At 42.5% G+C, this 23,873-nt stretch overlaps 1 protein-coding gene across 5 annotated transcripts in view; it reads right to left on the bottom strand.

Annotated features, from left to right (window-relative positions):
- Positions 1-23,873, bottom strand: part of KCNE2 (potassium voltage-gated channel subfamily E regulatory subunit 2) — a 45,602-nt gene that overhangs the window by 3,426 nt on the left and 18,303 nt on the right. The window contains exon 1 of one of the 5 annotated variants that reach the window (XM_085547867.1): positions 325-23,870. The exons of the other annotated variants lie outside the window; for them this stretch is intronic. The gene's annotated coding sequence lies outside the window, so the exon portion shown is untranslated. Of the gene's footprint in view, positions 1-324; positions 23,871-23,873 lie in introns of those variants that run through there. 5 annotated transcript variants of the gene reach the window in all.

Below are 23,873 nucleotides of genomic sequence, written 5' to 3'. Positions count from 1 at the left end.
GGGGTGCTATACATATTCATCTACCTTCCTTTGTTTCTTGGAATAGCCTTGTGATTTCAGCATGCACAGAACAGGCATTCACATACAGAAGGACTCGGGTACACATGTGTGTAGATCTCTGTACAATTATACCCACACAGTCAAACATATGGGATAAAGGCAGTCTAATGAAAGCGAGCAAGCTGTAAGAAAACAGGAACCCAGACTCACCTGAAACTTGTGTTTTGTGCAAAATCTCTATGCTTTTCCTTTCAGTGGGGAGATAATAAATAAAAATCTGTAGGTTTTTTGATAGAAAATAAAGTCTTAGCAACAGAAACTTACCTTTGCTGTCTCCTTCAGTGATGAGACTCCCAGTAACAATCAGGATTTTGAAACTCCACGGGATAATACTGTGATACTCTTGAAAGCAAGAGAGCTATCTTACTCTTCAAGTAGCCTCCAGCCTGCACAAGGTTTCGAGCACTTGCCTGTTAATTAAGTGCTTTCTGCTGCACGCTTTCTGTTTATATTAAGGTAAATGCTAAATCTAATCTCACCTGGAAAGTCAAACATCGGCTGACAGCTTACATCAGTCATCCTGTCCGATGCCGAGTGCTCTAATTTATTCTTATTACTGCAAATTCATATGTTGTAAAAGAACACAGTAGGGCTAAGGATAAACATTTTTAGAGGTTTACAGAGAGAAGAAAAGTAAACGGGTGCTCTCCAAAATAATGAATAATTTCCTTGGTTGACATGAGCACAAGAGACTGAGTGCTGAGCAGGCTCTGTAGAAGGTCTTCCATGCTGTTAGCACCCAAAAGGAAGAATTTTGTGCTCTATCAGTCCTATTAGGTTGCCCACATGGATCTTCTATCTCTTTCTCTATTGTTTTCCTCCTTGCTTTGTTTCATGTTTCCCCCATCCTTTGCCATACACAAAGAACATAAGCTTTCTCTGCCTTTCTCCTAGTTTCCTCCTGTTGTTTGGTTTTCCATTTCTTTCACCAGGACTGTGGTTGTCTGTGACCATGCAGCCTATACTGCAAGAAGCAGGTCTGCAAACACAGCCAGCATCCCTGAACTCTGCTGTTTGTGTACATCACCCGTGATCTGGAGCAGTAAACAAAAACCTATATTATAAAAGAGGGAGAGAAGAATTAACTAATGTTGATTTTATTTCCTAGCAAACAGTACGTGATGACACCTAACTGAAAAGCACTGAGTCACACCTTAGAAGTAGCAACATGCTTAGTGAAGTGACACAACTTCAGCTCTAGTTAGGAGTAGTTCTCGGCTCTGGTAGCAACATTCAGTGGAGGAGATTAGGGTGGAGATGCAGATCACAGAATCACAGAATCAATGACCTGGGTTGGAAGGGACCTCAAGAATCATGTTCCAACCTCCAGATGTCCACAAAGTGGTCCACAAGCACAAGGGACAGACCCTTTTGTAAAAGATATCTGCATTTTACAGGTAGATCTGCCACAGCAGTTCTCAGAGAAAGCAGTTTCACAAGCAGCTCTGCTTTGAGGAAGATAAGAGCAAACGCAGGCTACCACTGAATCAACAGAACGCATGAGAAAAAGGGAGATACACTCATGGTACTGGGAAGTGTTAATCCCTGAGGAAGCCCCGCTAGTGCCATGATGCTGACATTGTCATGGTTACTGCTATCGTTTCTTCTGGATGGTTTTCTGTACACAAACACCTCCCAGCATGGAGGCAAGCTGCTGGAACGCCTCCTCTCTGATCCCCTACTTCTCTTTGGCAGTTTCCCACGTGCCCTCTACTGGGGCCCTCGAAGTCAAGGTAGCTGGCAAGCTGCTGCTTTTTGCTTCGGTGAAATCTGAGAGCCAGACAGACTGCTGCAAGTCCAGCCTCCTTTGTTACTTAGCTAGGGATGTGCTCTGCTTGGCTGTTTGAAGGCAGTTGGAGACACCAGCGTGCTATTAGAGGAGCTCCCAAATGCAGGGCCATGAACTGAGCTGTAGGATTGAAAGAGGAACCACAGCCCTGGAGGTTAGGCTGCAAGAGGAGAATCTTGGGAGCTACTACCCTGGGCTGCCAATAGACTGTCTCTTCAACCAGCCTCTTCTGATGTCTGTTCCTGGCCAGTCTCATTTGGCCAATGCTTGCAGGTACACGCTTGCACAAACACGCAGGTACACATACATACACAAAAGCTGCATATGTTGTCAAGCAGACATTAACTGCTTCTTCTGTTGTTAACCAAATGAGAACTGAACCAAATGAGAAGTAAGATTAACACAAGATTAGGGGACAGACTCAGCGGTGCCTGCTGTGATAGGACAAAGGTTGACAGTTCGGATCTAAAACAGTGGACATTTAGACTGGATATAAGGAATAAATTTTTATAGTAAGTGTAGTGAGGCAGTGGAACAGACTGTCCAGAGAGGTGGTCAATGCCCTGTACTTGGGGACACTCAGGGTCAGGCTGGGCAGGACTCTGAGCACCTGATGGAGCTGTGGGTGTTCCTGTTCATTGCAGGGCGGGTGGACCAGATGGCTTTTAGGTGTCTCTTCCAACTCAAGCTATTCTGTGGTTCACTGATCATTAATGGGATCTTTGTCCCATGAGCTTGGACATTTCCCTTCAAAGAAGTTTGCTCAGTCACCTTCTGGATGATTCTCCATTGCTTGTTTCTATGCATTCTTTGAAGTAAAGCATCAAACCTTACACTTTAGTTGTAATCAACAGCTAATGTATTTAAATACTGATTTAGATGTATTTATATGCCAGTTTTACTGTTTCCTTCTCTTGCCTTGTCTCACCTTGCAATTTACTATATATAGTTCATGAATTCTAAGAATGCCTGCATAGGCTTAATTCTTAGAAACAAAAGAATATAGTTGTTAAGCATCATTATTGAAGAGATATGAGTATCCTTTAATACTTACCTATGTAATTTTCCTTCAGTATTTCTTCTGGCTAAATCATAATATTGTGTTAGTCACTGTTTTCAGACCTCAAACCTTTGTATACACAGCCTTAACCCACAATCTTTTCAGCCTTTTGCTACTGATATGCTGTATTGTTAACTACTGATACTTAAAAGTGCTGATAGCATTTCATTACTTTCCCCACTGCATCAAACTTTGTACCTTCCTCCTAGATTCCTCCTGTTACTTATACATTAGCTTAATAGACCATTTGTGAAATCAGTGGTTCTATCCCTAAGTCTGTGTGCTCCTTTTCAAATTGTTCTTTGTAAGATCACCCAAGTTAAACAGAGACCTATCAAGGCCGTTATGTTATTATAGTTTTTCTTTAACTGTGACTGCCAGAGCCTTTTCTCTCAAAATTACTCAGGATTACATTTAATACTTACATATATATACTTACATATATATACATGTATATAGTAAGTATATATATATATGTATATATACTTACTATTTCTTTACATTGATTTTCCTTTATAATCAGTTCTTTTAATACATATTGGGACATTTTCCATCTCTTCTGGTTTCTCATGACACTGTTGGCAATTACTGCCTCTTTACCTTACCTCTTGTTTTGCACCTGTCTTCTAGATCTCTTCCCTGGTCCTCACATTCTAGTGAGGAGCCTCTGCAGTGGGCCAGTAGATGCTAACTACCTATTTTCCACCTTCTGCTTCTGTTTGTCATTCCAGTAAACTCATTATCACTTAATGCTCTTTCTGCACACATTCAAAGCACAGTGGATGCTGTTTTCTTTCTCAGCATAAGGTAGTTCTGGTTTGTACATCTTTCTCACCAAAGAGCATGGCTTTCAGCACTACTAGCTGCTTTGATATCTCACTCTGTATAGGTTGGAGTTTCTTTTAAAGCCAGGTAATCATTTTTTCAATTGTTTGTTTCTTATGTAACTGTTCTTCCATCTTTCAGGGAGTGATGTTTACAGTTTTCAGACTTAGCCTATTTTCTTGGGCCTTTTTTTTTGCTCCAGGGCAAATACATTTTTTGATTCAATGATTGTGTTTTTCTGCTTTTCTGTGAAAACCTGAGTCTTAGTTATGTGTCATACCTATTATAGCACTTTGAGTATACGTTTGAAAAAGTATTAACTCCCTTCATTCACACAGGATTGCTGTTCCTGTCATTTCAGCAGAGAAACAGCCTTTTTGTTGAAACACCTTGGTCAAGTTCAAGGTAGTTTACAAGGAAGCCATAGGTTCAAGTCCCAGCCATGTCAAAGATTAAGGGTAAAGGGTAAAGTTAAATAAAAGCAGAGGGGTTATAAGTCTTAGAGCTGGAAATTAAAACTCTTGGCGAGATGGGAGTTTGCATGTACTGGCCCAAAGCAGAGGCTCCTGAGCAGCCTGATCTGATGGGTGGTAACCCTGCCCACAGCAGAGGGTTTGGAATTTGATTATATTTAAGGTCACCACCAACCCAAGCCATTCTATGATCCTGATTCTGAAGGTTATCACAGAATCTCAGGATAGCTGAGGCTGAAAGAGACATCTGGGTCCATCTGGCCCAACCCCTTTTCCAGCAGGAACACCCAGAGCTGAGTAACCTGTTCATGCACACATACAGAGGGGCACAGAGAAATAACAGTTGAAACCAATGTAATGATTCCGGAGCAGAAGTTTACACAAAGCCCATTATTTAAAGAGGACTGTTGGCTATTGCTTTGGTCTTTAGATCACCCCAAAACGATAGCTTGCAAAAATTATCTTAAATATTATAATAACTGTTTAATGATCACTCTCTCCTCGCATCAGAGACCCACATTAGGGTGCACTTTTCTTAATGCCTTGTATAAGAAGAGTGAAAGTAGTGCAGACAGTGAAATGGCCCATCTGGAATGGTCCTGTGTGAATAAAGAAAAATATATTCAAGCAAACTAACATCTCTGAGTCATAACTAAAGTGAGAGGAAAATATTCAAAAAGAAAGTGAATTTTAAACAAAATTTTTTATGCGGCACAAGCATAAGCAAGGCTGAGAGGAAAACCCATTGTGTCTCTGAGATAAGAGTATATGTCATGGGGATGCATTCAGCATTGAGGGACTCATGCTTAATCAGCTCCTCCAATCCTGAAAGCTTAAAAGAAAACAGCTGGGAAGAATAAGCCAGGGCACTGTGTCTAGTGCTAGGACTGCACAGCAACCGAGATACAAGCTCCTTCCACCCTGCAAGGCAGTGGATTGCTTCCTCCAGTAAAAACTGCAGGGGTGGAAAAATTGTGGTCAGGAAGAGATTGCAATCATGCAGCTTTGTTGCTATGGTTTTACATGTTGCTATTGCAAAAGTTTTAGAGGATATGTGAAGGTGTTGCCTGCTTGTAGCATTTAAATGAAAAAGCAAACACTAGGAGCTGTGTGTGATACTTAGCTTCTAATGTCTTCAGGAGATTCACTCCTTAGCCTCTTTGAGGTCATCTTTCTGAAAGCCTGTCCAGCAGACAACACGGAACACAAAGGGAAGGCTGTAGATGTCACCAGGGTGCTCTCATCAGACTTCCTCCTTTTGGGGCAATGGTGCTTTGACCTGATGGAGCTCCAGGTAAACATGTAAACATGAAGAGGACAGGGAGCAGTCAGAGCTTTTCGAAGAGCCTCTGAAAATTAAAGGAGATTACAACCTGCTGCTTTTGAGGTTCTTGCCAGTGTCCCCTTTGATGATGTCAGTGTAGAACGCGGCTGAGATGTGGATCAGCTCACAGGTGCGTGGCTCCTTTGGCCAGATCTGATGCCAAGGGCTGCATCTCCAGAGCAGCCCAGTTTATAAATGAGATGGTTCTCCACTCTGGCTCAATTAAAGTCCACAGAAGTTGGTATGGAACTTGGACAGAACACAGAAAGGAAGGCCTGAACTGGAGCTGGAGTTACTGTCAAAACCCCTTCTGCAGGGCTTGATTTTGTTAACTCGCATATCTACAGACTTAAGGACTAGTTGCTGAAAAGTGGCTCATATGAGTGAATCATCTGTTTTTTATAACTCCTCAGCAAAAGAAACGGTCTGATTCACAGGGGCAGGAGAGTTCAACCATTTCTCCAGGAGGGTTGCTGAGGCTCCTTATAGAAAGAATGTATTTCAAGGCCTGATTTTAAATGATGCTGTTCAGTAGAGAGAGGGCTGAAGTCAAGGATTAAATCATAAAAATTACAGGACACACTGGAGCTTCTCAAGCACTGCTAGAAGCATTTCCTTGCATTACCAAGACTTGCCTCATCTCACACTTGATCTCACACCTACCAGATACATTTGGCCAGTGAACAGGACCTGCCTTCTACAGACACAAAATGCTTCTACTCAGAATTGGCTCCCTGTGGAAATCTCTCAGGTCACTCAGTAATGCTGCTCCATTCCCTGCAGCCATGCAAGGAAGCACTTTTGGAGCAGTACACCTTCCCAGCAGTATCCTCAGGAGCTGGTGCATGGGGCAGAAGATGGGAATTGAAGTGCTTGCCCAATAGCATGCCTGTTCGCTCTCCATCTAGAGCCCAGCATAATGTTTAATTATTAATTAATGCAGAGATCAGCTCACCACTTTATGTGTGCAGAAGCCTCAGTGCAAGCTCAGCTTCCAATGCACTTTTCCACGGAGTGCACCAGAGCTTCATCCCATCCAGGCACCTAGTGGCAAGCATCACTGGAACTGCTGCTGGCCTCCCACCCCAGGAAGACTGAAGAAAAGAGCTGAGGGCTTTGCTTCTCATCCTGTTGCACTTGAGCAGCTTTGTTATTGGCAGGGTCCATGCAGCACTGAGTGCCTGTACCATGTTAACCTATTATTATTATTATCATTATGCAGGCAGGAAGAGAACAGCAGTGAACTAAGGTCATGTTAAAATGCTCTGCTATCACCACATGGCTACTGGACCTATGTGCAGCCTGCTGGCAAGCTCAGCTTTTTGAAAAGAAAAAGTCAAGTTAGGCCTAGAACTACTGTATATTTTGGGTTTTACTTGTACTCCACCATTGCATATTAAAAAAAAAAAAAATGCTGCTTATTTTTCCCAACCTGTTTGCCTGGATGCAGCCAAGTAGAGATTCTCTTTAGTTATACTGGGGACTTTAATAAAGCTCTGTCACCATTCATACTGCTCATGGAGTGATAATGAAAGGGGAAGCAAAGGCCAAGCCAGGAGATTTTACTAAAATAGAAAAACAGAGTGAACGCCCTACGCAACCCTATATCATATCATCATTTCATTACACCGACTTCACTGTCAAAGGAAGGTATATTAAGCTGGTATTTACTTTTCCAGAAAAATCTGTGTTCTACACATAACAATCTATTGAGGTCACTTAAGCTAAAACATATCTTGAGGCCCTACATCCCCCCAAGAGCTTTAAAAATTAATAACAACTGATCATTGCAAGTCCAGTGGCAGGGAAGGAAAACAAGTGAGTCAGCACATGAGGTAAGAAATAATTGCTCATTCAACCTGGTGCGTGTTGCATGCACATAGTCACATTTCTTGTTTTCTCAGCCTTTCTTGACCTTGGACCCATTCACTTACATGGCTGAAATCCAGATATGTGAACTGGCTGTGCAGTCTGCCCACCTTCAGCTCCCACACCAAGCAAGCACTCATGCTACTAGAGAGGCAAGCAAAGTCTACTCATAAGTGTGTGTTTTCACCATGCTGGCAATCAAGTGCTTACACTATCTGTATAGTATTGCTTGCATCATCCCTGCCAGCTGACCACATCACCACATTACAACTACAGGACAGGACTGGAAGTCCTGGGCTGGCTGGGGTTACAGGGCAGGGCGCCCAGGAAGGTGGTGGGCAGGAGGATGTGGCACCCTGAGGACACCGTACTGCACCACATGTCTTATACCTGGAGCATTGTGTCCAGGTCTGGGGTCCACAGTACAAGACAGGTGTGGGCACACTGGAGAGAGTTAAGTGCCACTGAAATGGTGAATAGACTGGAGTGTTTCACCTGTGGGGAAACACTGAGAGAGTTGGAACTGCTCAGCCCGGAGAAGAAAAGGCTCAGGATGATGATTTCATCAGTGTGTACAAGTAGTTGAAGGGAGGGTGAAGAGAGTAGTGAGCCATGCTCTTTTCAGTGGTGTCTGGTGCAAGGACAAGAGGCATGAGTACAAACAGAAGCATAGAAGGTTCTGTCTAAACATCACCTACTGTGTAGGTGATAGAGCACTGGCATGAGCTGCCCAGAGAGGTTGTTGGAGTCTCCTGCTAGTTAGAGAGCTGACACAGCCCTGGACAACTTGCTGTGTGTGGCCATGCTTGAGCATGGGGTTGGATCAGACAGTCTCCAGAGATGTTTTCCATCATCAACCATGCTGTTGTTCTGTGAGGTGCCAGACCTCACATAACAGGGTGGTCACTGGTCCCAGTTGCTCTGTCATCACTGCCTTAAGTGTAAAGGCAAGCTCAAGACTATCCTGTGCAATGTCACGGTCCAAATACATGGCATCTGGCTGTTTCCCACTCTCTTCATGGCTCCCCATCCTTCCAGTAGCACTGGCTTTATCTGTATTAGTCACCTGTTTCACTCATCTGCTTTCAATTTAGGGTTCACTCCTCACTGGGAGCTGCACACGCTTACTCTGTAAGGCCTTATCTTGTTGCCATGGGAGCCATCCTCAAAGCGCTTCTTTCCCTCCCAAGCAGGCCTCCAGTAGCTTTCCCACAGCAGAAAGCACAGTCAGTGTGTGCCTGAAAGCATCTCCATTTGGAGGTACTCCCGTAGTGACCTATTGCAGCAGTGATGCCTGTACCCAAAGCAGCCAAAGCCATGCAAACACAGCTATATTAGTAGGCATCCCATGGGTGACCACACAAGGCCTGGTCCACAGACAATGCTTTTGGGAAGCAACGCAGGTGTGGTTTCAGACCTACCACGGACAGCAAGAATTTCCTGAATCAGAGCCTCTGCCTGGAGCTGGAGTGGATCCAAAAGAAGGTTATTCTGGGTGAGCTGCCTGAGGGATTTCAGCTGATATATGTATGTTTATATTTTGTTCATGCAGCAGCCTCTGGAGAACAAGAGAGTAATCTTTTTACTGGATTCCATCTGATTAATTGGCCTCTTGGATCTGCTAATGTCCAGTCTTCTAGAAACCGTACTCTGGCATCTTCATCAATTCATCAGGCTGCAATCATTGCGGCATGGAATGTACATTTATCCCCTCAAAATCATAAGGATGCTTTATGGTCCTTCCTTCTTTTAGTTTTGGGCCTTCGTAGCAGTTCCTCAAAGCAGCCTCTTCAGAAAAGCTGAATTTAGCACATCTACTGCTGGGTTTCTCTCATCCTTTCTGAGATGAGAGAAAGAGAAGAAATTACCATTTTCATAACAATCGCATCACTTCTAAAACAAATCAGATTATTCATAATACTCAAGAATGTCTGCAGACCAACATTATTGGAGTATGCACTTTTTTCTGTGTGCAAGTGTGTGATTGCTGTGGTTAAAGTAAGAATGAGTTTACGATATTTCCATCTCGTATTGATACCTTACCCTGCCTGACCCATTTAGAGTTCTCACCTTCTCACTGGGGTAACACTGTCCTCATCCTGGCATCTCCTGGCTGAGAGGAACATGTTCACAGCTGCATAGAATGCAGCAGGGCACAGCAGCCTGAGGGCAAGTTTGGGTCTCAGTACCAAGGCTAGGTTGGATGGGGCCCTGAACAACCTAATCTAATGTGTGATCTAGTGCAGATTTTGGAACTTGGTGATCACTGAGGTCCCTTCCTACCCAAGCTATTCTGTGATTCTGTGATCTCTATGACAAGGAGTAGTTCCATAATCCAACTCAAAACGTTGAATCAGACTCCTGGTTTTTGCTCTTCTGCAAGGAGAACCATACCTCATGTACTTGCAGAGATTCACATTACCACCAATCCTTCTCCATTCCCAGTGTCGCCCACAAGCTCAGTGTTATCTACAACCTTCAAGTCCAAAACTGGCATCGTACTGGCTTAACCTGAGTTTATATGCTGCCACATGCAACAATATGCTAAGCATAAACAGTGGCACGTGGACCATGGGACTGGATGTATCAACCATCGAGGTATCTTAAATGCTGGAGGAGAAGTGTATCAAGACACCTATGTGCAACATGATAATGTATTGTCTAATTAAAGGGGTCCTATATCTTCATTTCAGTGTACTTACTGCTATGGTAACAGCAGAAAAAAAGCTTGTCTGCCTAGTTTTGAATGTACATGTCTCAACTGAAGGCAGCAAGGAAGGCATCCCAAGCTAAAATAAACATCATTCTGCTCTGTCTTTCCTACCACTGAAATTCTGTAGCCAGATACCACATCTGCTTAATAAGCACTTTTTACAGGATTCTTTTTAAAACTGAAACTCTCCATTTAATTAAAGGCGCTACAAACATAATCAGCACTAGGGGTAAAGGATGAGTGGACAGAAAGGCATATACAGGAACTATCTCAAATATAGAACCCATATGATGTAATAGCAACTGTTTTGCCACTCAGTGGACCATTTATAATAATGATGTGAGTGAGGAAATGGTCTTTCAACCATCATGAAAGAAAGCAATTCTCAGGCAGAAGCACCATCTGCTGGTGGGCACTTACTTCACTTAGAACGTTTACAGTGAAGTCAGCATAAGCAACAACCTTTAGAAATCATTAATGTGCTTAGGGGGCATCCTTGAAACCTTAATCCAAGTCCTAAATGTAATATTTACTCACTTTCCACATCAAAGCCCTCATGGCACTGTGTTACTCCAGCCTCAATTTAAAGAGTTCTACAAGCAAATAATTGCTTTAACAGAAGAAAAAAGGGTTCTTAGATTTAAAGAAAGATCAAGAATTCAGCCTCCTCTCACTAAAGTCAACATGAGAACTTTCACTGCCTCCTGAATGCCACAAGAGTTTGGTCAGTGACAGCAGGAGATAACAGCCCTGGGATACAAAGGCTGTACACACCACATTGGCCTATGGCGGGGGGGGGGGTTATTTTCAACAAAAGGAAATTTCTCTCTGCCCAGAAACATGGAGTAAAGGGTAATGTACCATGCAAACTTCCAAGGAAATGTTATGATGTTTTCAGGACTGAAAGGGTGACTATGTTTTGCCCAGCAGATATGTAGAATGATCAAAAAATTGCTTGCATTTATATCCTAAAGAAAGATGACTAATATTGTGTTATATATTATCCAGGATACAGTTAATATGCTTACCATAGGCACTATTTTGAGCTAGGCTCCTACTTTCTTTCATTTAATAATTATTCTGTGGCATAATTCAGGTGCATTGCTTCACATGGGGACAGACCTGACCTTTCTGACCTCAATTCCCCGAACTTGGGTATGGCTCGATTCTGCAGACCATCTGTACATCTGTATAATAAGCTGAACTTCAGCTGTATTTATTCCTCCTTCATCTTCTTGGAAGGCAAGACTCTGACCTTTCAACAAAGACAGGCTTTTTCTTAGAACTGATCTGTAAAACTTGATTATTTTCTGCTTTCTCAATTCAGATTTTAGCTTTGATAAGCTTTGTGCTCACTGATGAGAATTACCATAAAGTCAACACACTAGCAAGGTGCTCCAAAATGGGTTGAAGAGAGCAGTGTATCACCTGTATGCCCATTTATCAAGAGGACCAAACCCATGGGGAGGAGATCACTCACTTCAAAAGCTCCATATCTGTCTGCATCTGGCGCACATCTCAAAGCTGTGCTCCTGACCTGGAACCCTGGCTGAACATCATCATCCATGACAAGGAAGCTAATTAGATATAAAAAATATCTGGGTCTTTGGAGTGCCTGCCAGTGAAGCAAAAGTGAATTAAATGTCTTCCAGAGATATGTTTTTCCATAGATCAGAACAATGGGATGTCCCTTCTTTTCCGCTCCGAGTACACGGAACACAACAGATGCTGCAGGTCCTTCCAACCCCTCTGGCATTATTGCTCTAAATAATATTTCCTGTTGGAAGGGGCAATTGCAGTCTTATTAAAATAGCAAAATGCTTATCTTTCCCTTCAGATGTCAGGCCAATAGCAAAAGTCAGTCAGCACTCTACAGTGAGAACCAAAATGGGTTCTGTTCATTTCTTTCTCCACGAAGACGCAAACTATGATGCAAAGGGGCAGGCCATGCAGAAATGGCCATGAAGAAAAGGCAACAAAGGGAAAAATGATGCTCTACTACAGCTTCCTCACAGAGGGGCAGCGCTGAGCTCTGCTCTGTGTGACAGCGACAGGGCCCGAGGGAACGGCATGGAGCTGTGCCAGGGGAGGGGCAGCTGGGGGTCAGGGAAAGGGGCTGCACCAGAGGGACGTGGGTATGGAATGAGATGCATAGGGCTGTGGGCACGGCCCCCAGTGCCGGAGTTCAAGGAGAGTTTGGACAAAACTCTCAGACATACAATCTGATTTTGGGGTGTTGCCTTGTGGAGCCTGGAGTTGCACTTTGTGATCCTTGTGGGTTCCTTCTAACTCGGGATGTTCTATGATTAAGCTAAAGGCATTTTGTTTGTATTTCTTGCAGTGATACATATAGTTCTGTGTCAAAGTTTTTTAACCACAAGACCAGCTCAGTCTTATACACTTTTTACTGGAATCTTTTTACAACCTCAATGTATTTTAAGGCTCTATCTTTTCTGAAAGTATTTGCTGAAAATACAGATACGGTTTTGCTCACGTGGCTCTAAACAATCTGGAAGCTTCCAGACGCACTGCATGTGGTGTGAGATTTTCTTCAACAAGTTGGAACCTTGAAGGGAGCTTTATCTCACCAAGAGGGAACAGCATGAGCCGTACCCTGCAGCATCTCATAGCCAATATGAGACTTAGAAAGAGTGAGAGCATTGTTTCTGAAGGACGCAGAGACCTACCACCCAGAGACAACGCATGGCTACCAGCACAGAGCTGTCTTTGGGTATGCTGTCCCAGGAGGCCCCACCTTACACCTAACATCCATACTATGCAGATGATAAAATTCCACTTGAGAGCTTCCAAAAACCTGACAGGGCCCTAGAATTTCCCTTGCTCTTTTACACGAAGGTCCCTGTATTAATTTATAGCTAACCAGTATTTTAAATTGATCATAAATATCATATCAAAGGTGGCTGAAGCTCACTTCATGAGAGAAGTAAGGACCAAAGGCTCATCTGAGCAATCCTGAGCTTTGTGAAACTAGAGATCAGATGCTGTGTCAGGTATCATTAATAATGGATTGAAACCAATTATCCCATTCAAGATTGAAACCAATTATCCCATTTAGCAAGAGGAATTCAGGAGCTCAGAGCCACCTTTGCAATAGAATATGATCCTGATACATATCAGTGTGTACGTGAGCTCTCCGTATGTTAGCCAGGATCCCAAAAATAATGTCCCTAGTAAATTTTATGGCACCATCAACACTAATAAGGGAAACAATGTCAAATTCATATGCAAAATGAGGTCTAAAATCACAGCCTGTACAGTATCACAATGAGAAGCAGGCAGAGCACAGCAATTCCTTTTCACCGAGATTTTTTTATTACTAAATCCAGTTGCTTTTCACCCCAGAGAAAACAGAAATATTTCATTTTCCTCCTGGAAAGGGAATGAAGTCTCAGGTCGGTGGTTGGGGAGGGGCACGGGGAACCACAAAGGCTGTCTGAGTGACCAAGGAGGTGTGAGATGGGCCTGTCCAAATCTCACCCTTATGTTTTGACAAGCTGTTGAGCTCCTTGTTTTATTTCTGTTTCTTCAACCAGCTGTCACAGTGAGGGACCCAGGATGCCAACAAAATACTGCTGTTGTATTCTGGAGAGCAGAGCACACTCCAAGCTGCAGTTCTCCCTCTTGTTTGACAGGAGCTCCTGAGTGTGCTTGTCAACAAGTTCGGAGAGAGGTTGATCCAGACAGCGGAAAAATCCCGAGTCTCGGCTCATGCAGGTGCCGTTTTCAGGAGTGACCACACCGTGTCCCCACAGAGCTGCACTTCCATCCCTCTGCTCCCAACAGAAAGGCGTCCAAGCGGTGGTAGCGCATCTGCATGGCCATAAATACACCCCCCTCCAGCACAGCTCTAACCCTCACTTATATGGTTAGAGCTGGCAGGAAAATCATTCTGACCTTCAGTTGCTACCAGTCCACTCAGTCCAGGCCCGGTGAGGCGAGTACAGATAATCATAAAAAAAAAAAAAAAAAAAAAAAAGGCAACAACATGTAAAGGTCAAAATTCAAGGTCTGCTGCTCATTACTAAGAAATAGCACCAGAAACCCTCCTAGTTTGCATAAAACATTTCGTGCTGAGACCTGAAACGTCCTGAAAACAAAGGTAAGCACCACTAGCTCCATTTCACAGATGGAAAAGCGAGCCCATTGCCAAGACCACACAGCAGGAACGTAGCGGTGCTGAACCAGATCAGGCACCCGGCTGTCTAGTATTGCCCTGTTGGACTGCAGTTCCAAGTATGAGTGATAAGGGGACAACGTGGGGTTTTGTTTTCCATTTGCTCTTTAACACAATGTCTCCATGTCAGAGGGATCAGAGCAAAGCAATGTACACCTTGCCTCAAGGCCACACCTGTCCTGTTATGCTTGACCAAAGAAATTTCTGTTGAAGAATCATTGTGGAGGAGGCCAGTGGAGAGACATGGGACATGACCCTGCAGCACTAGCTGCAGAAGTGAAAGCCAGAAGATAAGCTCCTAAAAGCAGATCTGAGCATAATTGTTTACCCTCCCCATTAGCACATAGGCTTTCACCTTAGAGAGACAGCAAAATATGGATTCCTGCACTGTGCATGCCATCCTAATGTAAAATCATAGCTGTTCTACCTGCCTAGCGTTATACAAGTAATTTGCTTCATATAGTTTTACCCCAGATGGAAGAAGCTGTTCACTGTGGGCAATGTATGTCCACCCAGAAGTGAAATGTAGAGAAACTCCATATCCTGTCTTTCCCAACTGCTCACCGGGTAAAAGCTTGACTATCAGAAGTTTTTCACAGGCTGTGGAATGCATTAGGGAGACCAAGTGGTCTTGGAGTGAAGGGGTTCTGCTTTGGTTAGGTCATCAGCATGCTCTTTGAGGCCCCAAGACTTGAGCTTCAGGAATTCAGCCAGACAAGGTGGTAAGAGACTCAATTGTGTGCCGTCAACATCAAGGCTGAGCCCTTAAGTCAGAGGCAATCAAGCCATGAGGGTCAGGGAGCTCCTTGAAATGGAGCCTGTGGGGCTCCGTGCACCATGAGGGCCCTGGGATTCTGTTTCAGCTTCATATTTTATAGTTCTCTTGATTTTTATAATTTTTAGGGAAGGATGCTTTGTGCACCTTCTTTGACAAGCTCTGACTCTACAGACTATTTAACATGTGGAAAAGCAAATAACCCTTAGCCTGGAGTCACTGTCATGAGCAATCAGCAGAGGGATTTCAGGCCTAACTTGTATTTCAAGAAAAAAGGCCAGGACAGCATGTGGCTTGTGATTATGTTCACATCCTTTTTACCAGCATCATGACCCATCTCTTCTGGGTACGGTGAAGATGAATGATCTCAGGGATTGCAAATTGCCCCAGTAATCAATGGGGAGCTTTCTTCTGCACTTGATGTCTAATTTGAGCTGACTTGATCCTTTCTCCTCTGGTTGAGCAAGACATATGTGGTGTGTGTGGGGTGAGGGGATCTCTATGCCAAGCCTGTTGCTGCTCTGTCCTCTCCTCACCTTCTCCCTTCCTGTACCATGCCTGGGTTACAACAGCTGCAATTTCTCACCACTCTAAGCTGGTCCACAACATCCAGGGAGATGCAGCGGTGAAAGGGCTGACCAGTCTGCACATTTCCCCTGGCCTTGTGCTCTGTCCATGGAGCCAGCAGTCCCAGGAGTGCAGTATAATGTGAGCTGGCTTTCAGGAATGATTTCTTGCCAGAAGCTTCTCTGTGTGAGGCCAATGCAGTTTGCTGGTCCATGACCACAGGAAAAAGCTTTACACTTGACAACCATAAAGTATTTTTGCAGCACATGCCTTTCTCTGCACTCGTTGACCTGTATGAGGGCCCTTACCTCAGCTCCATGAGCACAGTGTCCTCACCATGTCCCATCCCTGTTTTTGGCTGAGCAGGATCTCTGCTCATCCTGGAGCACCAGGTGAAGAGACTCTCACTTCAGAGTGAGAAAGCACTGGCCATGCTGGCACCCAGCTGAGTGCCCTGGCAGCTCTTGGGCACCCAAAGACACATTTGGCAGGAACTCGGGATGTGACTAAACTCCCCATGGTCATCTGGGTGGAGGGTCACACAGCACTGATAAAGATGAAAGTGGGGATAATCACACTGTGGAGACTGATATGTCAATAGTTGAGAGTAAACATCTGTCACGAGTGGCAGGCTGAGGACTTCCAAGAAGTACGGGTGCAATGCACACAACTGATGCTTCTGACCTGTGTGCACTGCCACCTGCAGTGACCAGAGAAGCCCCAATACAAGAAAACATTTTGTGATTACCATATTCAGGAATACCAGAGGACAACACATGTCCTGACTGTGAGCTCAAAAATGGAGAGGTTTTCCCTCACAGCATCTCCTGGCAGCAAGAACAGAAGAATAATCCAGCCAATGTACCACCAGCATCATTCTCTTTACCAAGCTCCGTGTCAAAATCAGAAAGCAGGCCTGCTCTGCAGCATGGTCATAGGAACAGCTTCAAGAAAATGCATAACCAGATAAAACAAGGGTGGTTCTGTGAAGGTCCTTGTTAAGAAAGGGGCTGTAGCGTGAGTTTACTTGTTGCTATACAAAAACCAAACAGTGCATATGGATGCAAAAGAACTAAGGTTTGCTCAAACAGCCTTGCACGGATCCCATCTGAGCCTGAAGTTTTAAGCATGCATTGGAACAGGCTTCTCAGAGGAGCAGTGGACTCACTATCCCTGGAAGTGTTCAAGAGCTGTGTGGATGTGGCACTGAGGGACATGGTTAGGGGGCATGGTGGGGTGGGCTGATGTTTGGACTAGATAATCTCACGTCTTTTCCAGTCCTCATGATTCTATATTTCTGTGATTCCATGATCACAATATAGTTAAGTTTGAAAGTGACTTTAGGAGGCCTTGCTCTCAAACATGGTCAGCTAAAAATTGTGTGCATAGTAAAAGGCTGTGATAGGCTGTGACTGTGGTTAAGTACTAAGGGGGGGCTGCCTGAAATGCTACAGGGATTTGTGGCAGAAATGCCATACTCTATGGACTAGTGATATCTGAAGACTGACAGGGTGTTCTAGCCTTTCATTGAAGCTCCTTAAAGAGCAATGTAGATAAAGCCAGAGTGAGGCAGGTTTGTTCATTCACTGCTCCTGCACTGGAATTACTGCTGGAATCATTTCATCTTATGAGCATGAAAGCTGCGGTAGGTACCAGCTCTAGCCCTGCCCCTCTCTAATCTCATCAAGCACCTGCTCAGAGACAAGCCTGAGTTCCCAGATACTGCTTCTTAGCACTTCCTTTGCCACTGGAATCTACTAGTTTAGAGCAAATTGCTAACGACTGTTCATTAACCCAGGGGACTGAAAAAGGTCTTCTCAGCAGTAGAAGAATGATGTTGAGTTTTAAAGCTTAAAACAGCCTCCATGCACATTTACATTCCCAGAATTGTAAAGAAACCTGCACTTTTATCTTACCTAAAACTTGTAATGGTCCTGAGTAAATTTGGCCTTCTCAACCAGGCAGTGACTGTCAGTGAGGTCTCTTTCAACAGCGATGGTGATCTTACTGACTTTTTGACTCACGTGGATGCAGCTTCTTTACAGCTTGCAGCACAGGTAATAGTTTTAAGAGTTTCATATAAGTTGACTAAGAAGTTGTTCTTCTGGAACTATTGCATTTCTTTCCTTCTTTTTTCCTTAGTGGCTTGAATATTAAGCTAAGACAACTTGTACACATGGGTAATAATCCAATAACCAGATGTAGTCATACAATAACTATCTTGATAGCCAGACTTCGTGTAGGATTCACAAACTATTACAATCCAGCCCCAAGTCTTTCAGTCAGATCATGCAGATTTTTTAAGCAAAGAAATGACAGAAGAAAGACAGAAACTCCCAATACCACTCAGTTCTCTGTATTCAACCGGACAAACAGCTCATTTAGGCACAAACTTACCTGCATTCAGAGAGACAGAGTTGAAATGAATAGAAATTTTACTTTATAATTTCCAGATTCCCACAGACAAAACTGTTAGTACTGCTCCTAATTTTGCATGGGAAAGAAGGGACAAAAATTAGTTGCTAGCAGTTGGGATGACTGGTCATTTTTGCTCTGATCCCATAGGCTGTAAATAGACACAAATAGACTTCTGTGGACACCAGGACCATTGAGACAAGTCAAAAAAGCGGAATCTATAAGATACAGCTGGGCTCTCAACTGATTTTATCCGTCAAATTACAACACTCAGCAGCTTTACTGCTGCTCTCCTTAGAAATGTGGTTAGACATTTTTCTTTCCAAGTCAGAAAAAAATGTAGGTTGTTTTTTTTTTTTCCACTCTCCCATAATGTAAAAGTGACTAGAAGTCTTTGTTAAAATTTCTGCTCTCACAGGCAAGTTTAACCTCCAGGCAAACATCAAGCAGGGAGAACTGCCTCCAAAGGTGAGTGTTTTGGAAAGTTACAAGAGTGTGAAAAATAGGGGCCATAATGGAAACTATTCTTGCAATAGTAGGCAAGCGATTGTATTACCATATTGGATTCCTTCACCACAGTATTTTGTGTTTCAAGCCAACGCACAGTGCACCAAAGACAAACAAAGCCAATAATGAACTGACCAAAATTCAATGTTATTCCAAGAAACATAGTTGAGGTGAAACAAGTTATGTGGAATGGAAGCTGAGGTTAAGTGAACACAAAGAGAAAGGAATTTGCGCAGTTTGGGGCATGTGTAGTAAGTATCTTTGCCTTTGCATCTGGTACAAATTGGAGATTGCCATGCACAAAGTGCATACCCTGGTCCAAAACAATGATTAGTCTGAAAAGTATTCCAATTGTCTTTGAAAACTAAAGATTTTTTTCTCTAGGATTCATGTTTGTGTAGCTTCAAGATATGTGGATATGAATCCCTTTAGCTTAAGCAAAAACAGTATGGACACCTGCATTAAACCACTCATGCTAGAAACAAGTGCTTTTAGGGTGTGACTCATCTGGCCTAAAGTAGATGATTGATTTAATATAAGATGAAATGTGCTCTGCAAGTGCTTATTTGTCATTATTGACTACAAAGGATGTGCAGGGTGACCTGTTTTAAATGCCTACGTTGTCAATATCTGCACGTGAACAGATGTTGTCCTAGTGCTGCTTTCTGTGGAAGTGAGGACACTGACCACATCTAACAGATAATATCCCGACTGTAAATATTACAAAGCAGCATGTTACTATTATTAACTTCTGTTCCTTATTTGAGTGCTAGAAAAAAGAAAATGAAGTAAACGAGGGCTGTGACAACTATGCAAAATCTGTTGATTTTATATTTTTTTTAATATGAAGCAGAGAGATAGCTTATAAAATGGTTTCTTGATGATTACTTCAGGTAAACAAGAATCAGCATAACATGTTGCTCATTGCTGTAGGAACCCAGACTGAACAATGAGGAGATGGGTAATTCTGAGCACAGGAAGAAAATTTTTATAGGACATAAGAAAGAGAGATTGAGGAAAAAAGAAAATATAAATGGGAATTAATAACCCAAAACAGTGAGGTATGAGATAGAACACCACAAAGAAACGTGAAAGGTCTGTCTCAACCTAAGCCTTCCTCATGCAAGAAATCTCATTTCCAGGAGCAGAACCCTTGGAACTTGTATAAGGAAAATGTCAGTGTGCTCCTAATCATCAGTGACCAAGGGTTTCCCCATTTGCTACTGGTCATGACTATCTTTAAGAGACGCAGGAGTTGTCAGTATTTACTGAGATGTGGATGATCTTTTCTTTCTATTTATTTCTTGGTTGTTGCAGATCCTTGTATATTCTGCTCCCTTCTTCAGGTGCTCTGTTCTTCTGCATTTGGTTTCTATATCGCTCTGTGGTAAGAAATGCTAACACAGAGGTCTTGCTAGTTCAGATCTTTCAGACCTTCAGCCCATGCTGCAGTCCTTAAAGTGGATTAATTTCAGTAGAGCTCTTCAAACTTCAAGTCAACACCTCTAGGAATAGGGAAATAATAGAAGGTAGTGGATCACTGGAGTCCAGGGTAACCAGGAAAGGCTTGGGAGTCAGTGAGAACTTTGGGAGACGTCCTCCCCTCTCTGTCCTCACACTGACTCCTGTGCTCTCTCTTCCCAGCACATGTGATTTTCTTAAGGGACATAAGAATAAAGGACTCCACTGTGCTATAATGGCACAAGTCTCTGCTGGCCTGACTCCCACTGTAGCAGAAGATCATGGGACACAAGAATAGTGTCACTTGGGAATCTGCATTTACAGTTGCTCATTTTCACTCCTTTCTTCTTGAGTTCCCTGGGAACATGGAACCCTGCCCCTAGGCGACTCCCCTTGTGACACATTTACCCCTTTGCCTCCTATTTGCACCTCCTGATGCATTCTTTCCTAACCATATTCATCTACGTGTATTGCTCTTACTTGTCAGTCCAGTTTAGAATGGTCTTTTCCCATCCTTAGTCACTCTCTTCTTTCTGCAGTGCTGCTGCTCCATATAGGGTATCTGCCATTCTAGTGGAGGAAAGCTCTTTTCTGAGCACTTTTCTTATTCTCAGAGCACAGAAAAAGACCAGGAGTGTCTGATGTTTTCTTCTTGTCTTCACCTGGATTTAAGATTCATTCCTTTTACTCTGCAAAGGCCAAGGAGTTGTTTAATCTCAGCTAAGTGTATCTGTAACAGCTCACTGTCCTTCCAGTCTGTGGACATACATGCCATACAGAAGAGAAACTAGGATGAGACACTGCATGCTTCTCTCTCACCTTTTCCCTCTCTTGGACCTAAGATCGTCTGTGCTGATTAGCTACCAACTGCACGCTTGCATTCCTTAAGCCCTGCAAGGAACTTGGCCTCTTGTTTCCATGAATGGATGACAGCCCAAGGCCTCAAGAAAGCCATGGAGGTTGGATGAGGAGCAGAACAACAGAAACCATTCCCGTGGACAAATCTGTGAAAGACTGGAATGAAATAGGGCTGATTCAGCTTCACAGTACATTGGTCAAGGCCAAATTCTGCCTACTCACATCCATGCAAGTTTGTGGGATACATGAAATTCTGCACAGTGCTCTGCTTCGGTGAGACATGGGATATAAAAATCTTGGTTTAGAACTAGAAAGGCAGACAGACAGATAGAGGGTTTGCACTTAGTTTCAGTGCTGCAACATGAACTTCCCCAAGGAGCCAGTCTGAGCCTTGAAAAGTTGGCCACTGCACTGAAAGATAAAACAGTCAGAACTAACAAAGCTTGTAATGATTTGATTGAACCCAGATGAGAATTTAAATGCTATTTTCCTGTGAGCCCATCTGCAGGGGACTGCTGGCATGCAGGATTTCCATTTTGGCCCATCAACACTACAGTTCTGAGGCTGTTTGGCCCACATTCACCCCTTGGTTTGCTCCACTGTGTCTAAACCTAAGAAAGTGCCAACTCACCTCTACCTCTCATTCTCAGAAATGTTATTTAAAGAAGACTCAGACTGTATTAAATTGAAAGTGAAATGAAAAAAAAAAAAAAAAAAAAAAAAGACAGAGCAAAGGAAGGAGTTTGTTGTTGCAAATAGCTACAGTGCCAAGAAAGCTTGATTTTTATGCGTCTATTGTAAAAACTGCATGTGAAAGTGTACACACTTTAAGATTAAAATGGATAATAATGGTATACAAGAAAAAAAAATAGGTCCTGCTTATGACAGAGTGACTTATGTTGCCCATTGTTTGCCACTAAGTCCAGAGAAATACTTGTGCAATCATAAGGAAAAGCAATGGAAATACAGACATCATAAGAAACTCACCATGCAAGAGTACTGAGTCCACCAGTTCAAGTTTATTCACTTGCAGCCCTATCATCCAGTAAAGCTGTATGTCCTAACCTGAGCATCCTCTGAATTCTTTTCTACAGCTTTACGTTGTGAGCACTAATTGTCACTACTGCACTTGAGAATCTTTGTTGACCCTGTAACTACCACAAGAAATAAAATTAAGAAGACAGAGATGGGCAGATGTCTTCACACATACATATTTACCTTCACTCACGCTGTGTTGATGGTCCAGAAGACTATGCTGGAAATGTCAAAATCTAAGGTGAAAATGAATTGCATTTTATTTTTGTCTTCTAGAAAACTCTACTGTTCAGGAGCCAAAAAATTATTCTTTTCTTGCCTTTTCCCCACTATTTTTATTAGACTTACAGTATCTTTCAAGCAATTTAAAATAACACCATTTCCAAAGAATGGCAATGGCTGTGGCAGCTCATTGTTGCATTTCTAAGCATCTCATTTTGCCCTGCATCTACATGATTTAGAATTCTTCGTGCTGCTCTATAAATGGGTCTCCGTTAAGTAAGCCATAAAAATCTTCTAACCTAAGGTCAATATTTGGCTTACAGTGACTATATTTAAATATGATTAGTGGAACTCTGCATTCTGATTAAGCAATTTCATATAAAGTAAACTCACTGTAATTTAATTTCTTTGAACTCCAGGCAGAGTATGAGATTCGCATTTCTTTAGTAAAACCGTGGGGGTGGGAATATGATTTGATTACAAGAGTAAATATAAGATCATATGACTGAAAAATTAATAGCTTCCCTGATTCCTATTTAATCTGTTAAAATAACTTTACAAAAGGCTCTAAGCCAGAAATATTTGACTACTATACAGTAAATCAGCCAAACAGCTTAGTTCCCCATGGAAAATCCTCAATTTGCATTCAGCATGATAACAGAATACTTAGGTTTTCATCCAAAACCTTTATGCCACACTTTCTTACTCATCCTTGCACGTTTTGAACAGCTGAGAATTTATTGGGCTTTTGCCTGTTGAAAAAGATCTTGTGGATATTTCAATGGAGTGTTTATTGTTAACTGAGTTCAGACTCCAGGGACAAGTAATGTTTTCTATCTTAGATAGGCGATGGGAAATGGCTAATGTCACAACCAAGTTCTATCAAATAGATCACAACATGTGATTCGTATTTGGCGAGGAAAAAAAATGTCTAAGAAAGTCCTGAGTAAAAAAGAAAAGAAAAGAAAAGAAAAGAAAAGAAAAGAAAAGAAAAGAAAAGAAAAGAAAAGAAAAGAAAAGAAAAGAAAAGAAAAGAAAAGAAAAGAAAAGAAAAGAAAAGAAAAGAAAAGAAAAGAAAAGAAAAGAAAAGAAAAGAAAAAAGAAAAGGAAAGAAAAGGAAAGAAAAGAATAAAAAGTAACCTCATTACATCTAGTGAAAAATAAAAAGAATATTGCCCTCCAAAAAGTAATATGTGTGAGATCCATTGAAAACTTGGCTTTGATTTGTGGGTGCAGAACATCTAAACCATTTGGTATTTGCAGGTGGGAGATGGAGTGCTGTTCCACTGAGATACCAAACAAACTGTTCCAGGTTAATCCTGAAGATGATTTATGTCTACCAGTTGAAGGGCAGAATTCAAAAGAGCCAATAGCCTGAAGTTTATTTACTTCAACTCCCACACAACTTTTTATTCTCTTTCACTTGTTATTCCCTCTTAGGTAATAATGATAGCGTACCCTACTGCAGAAGACTGAGTTGAGTCTTTAATAATTTCATCTGTTAGAATCTCATGCCTCAAAAGTAGTAGTGCAGTAGTAGTGCAGAACTCTGGTTTGCTTTAGATCAGAGCTAACCATACTGAAGGACTGTGGAGAAGCCTGCATTGCCATTACAAAAAAACAAAAAACAAAAAACCAAAAAACCAAAAAAACAAAAAAAACAAAAAAACTAAAAAACATCACGTTTCTTTGAAAAAAGAAATCTGTTATCATCAAAATGTCTTC

Source organism: Coturnix japonica, chromosome 1, assembly GCF_054131305.1.
Source record: "Coturnix japonica strain WE chromosome 1, WE-NBRP24, whole genome shotgun sequence".
In the NCBI taxonomy this organism is placed as follows: Eukaryota; Metazoa; Chordata; class Aves; order Galliformes; family Phasianidae; genus Coturnix; species Coturnix japonica.
Note: the sequence above shows the minus strand (reverse complement) of the source record. Positions and strands in the feature narration are given on the sequence as shown.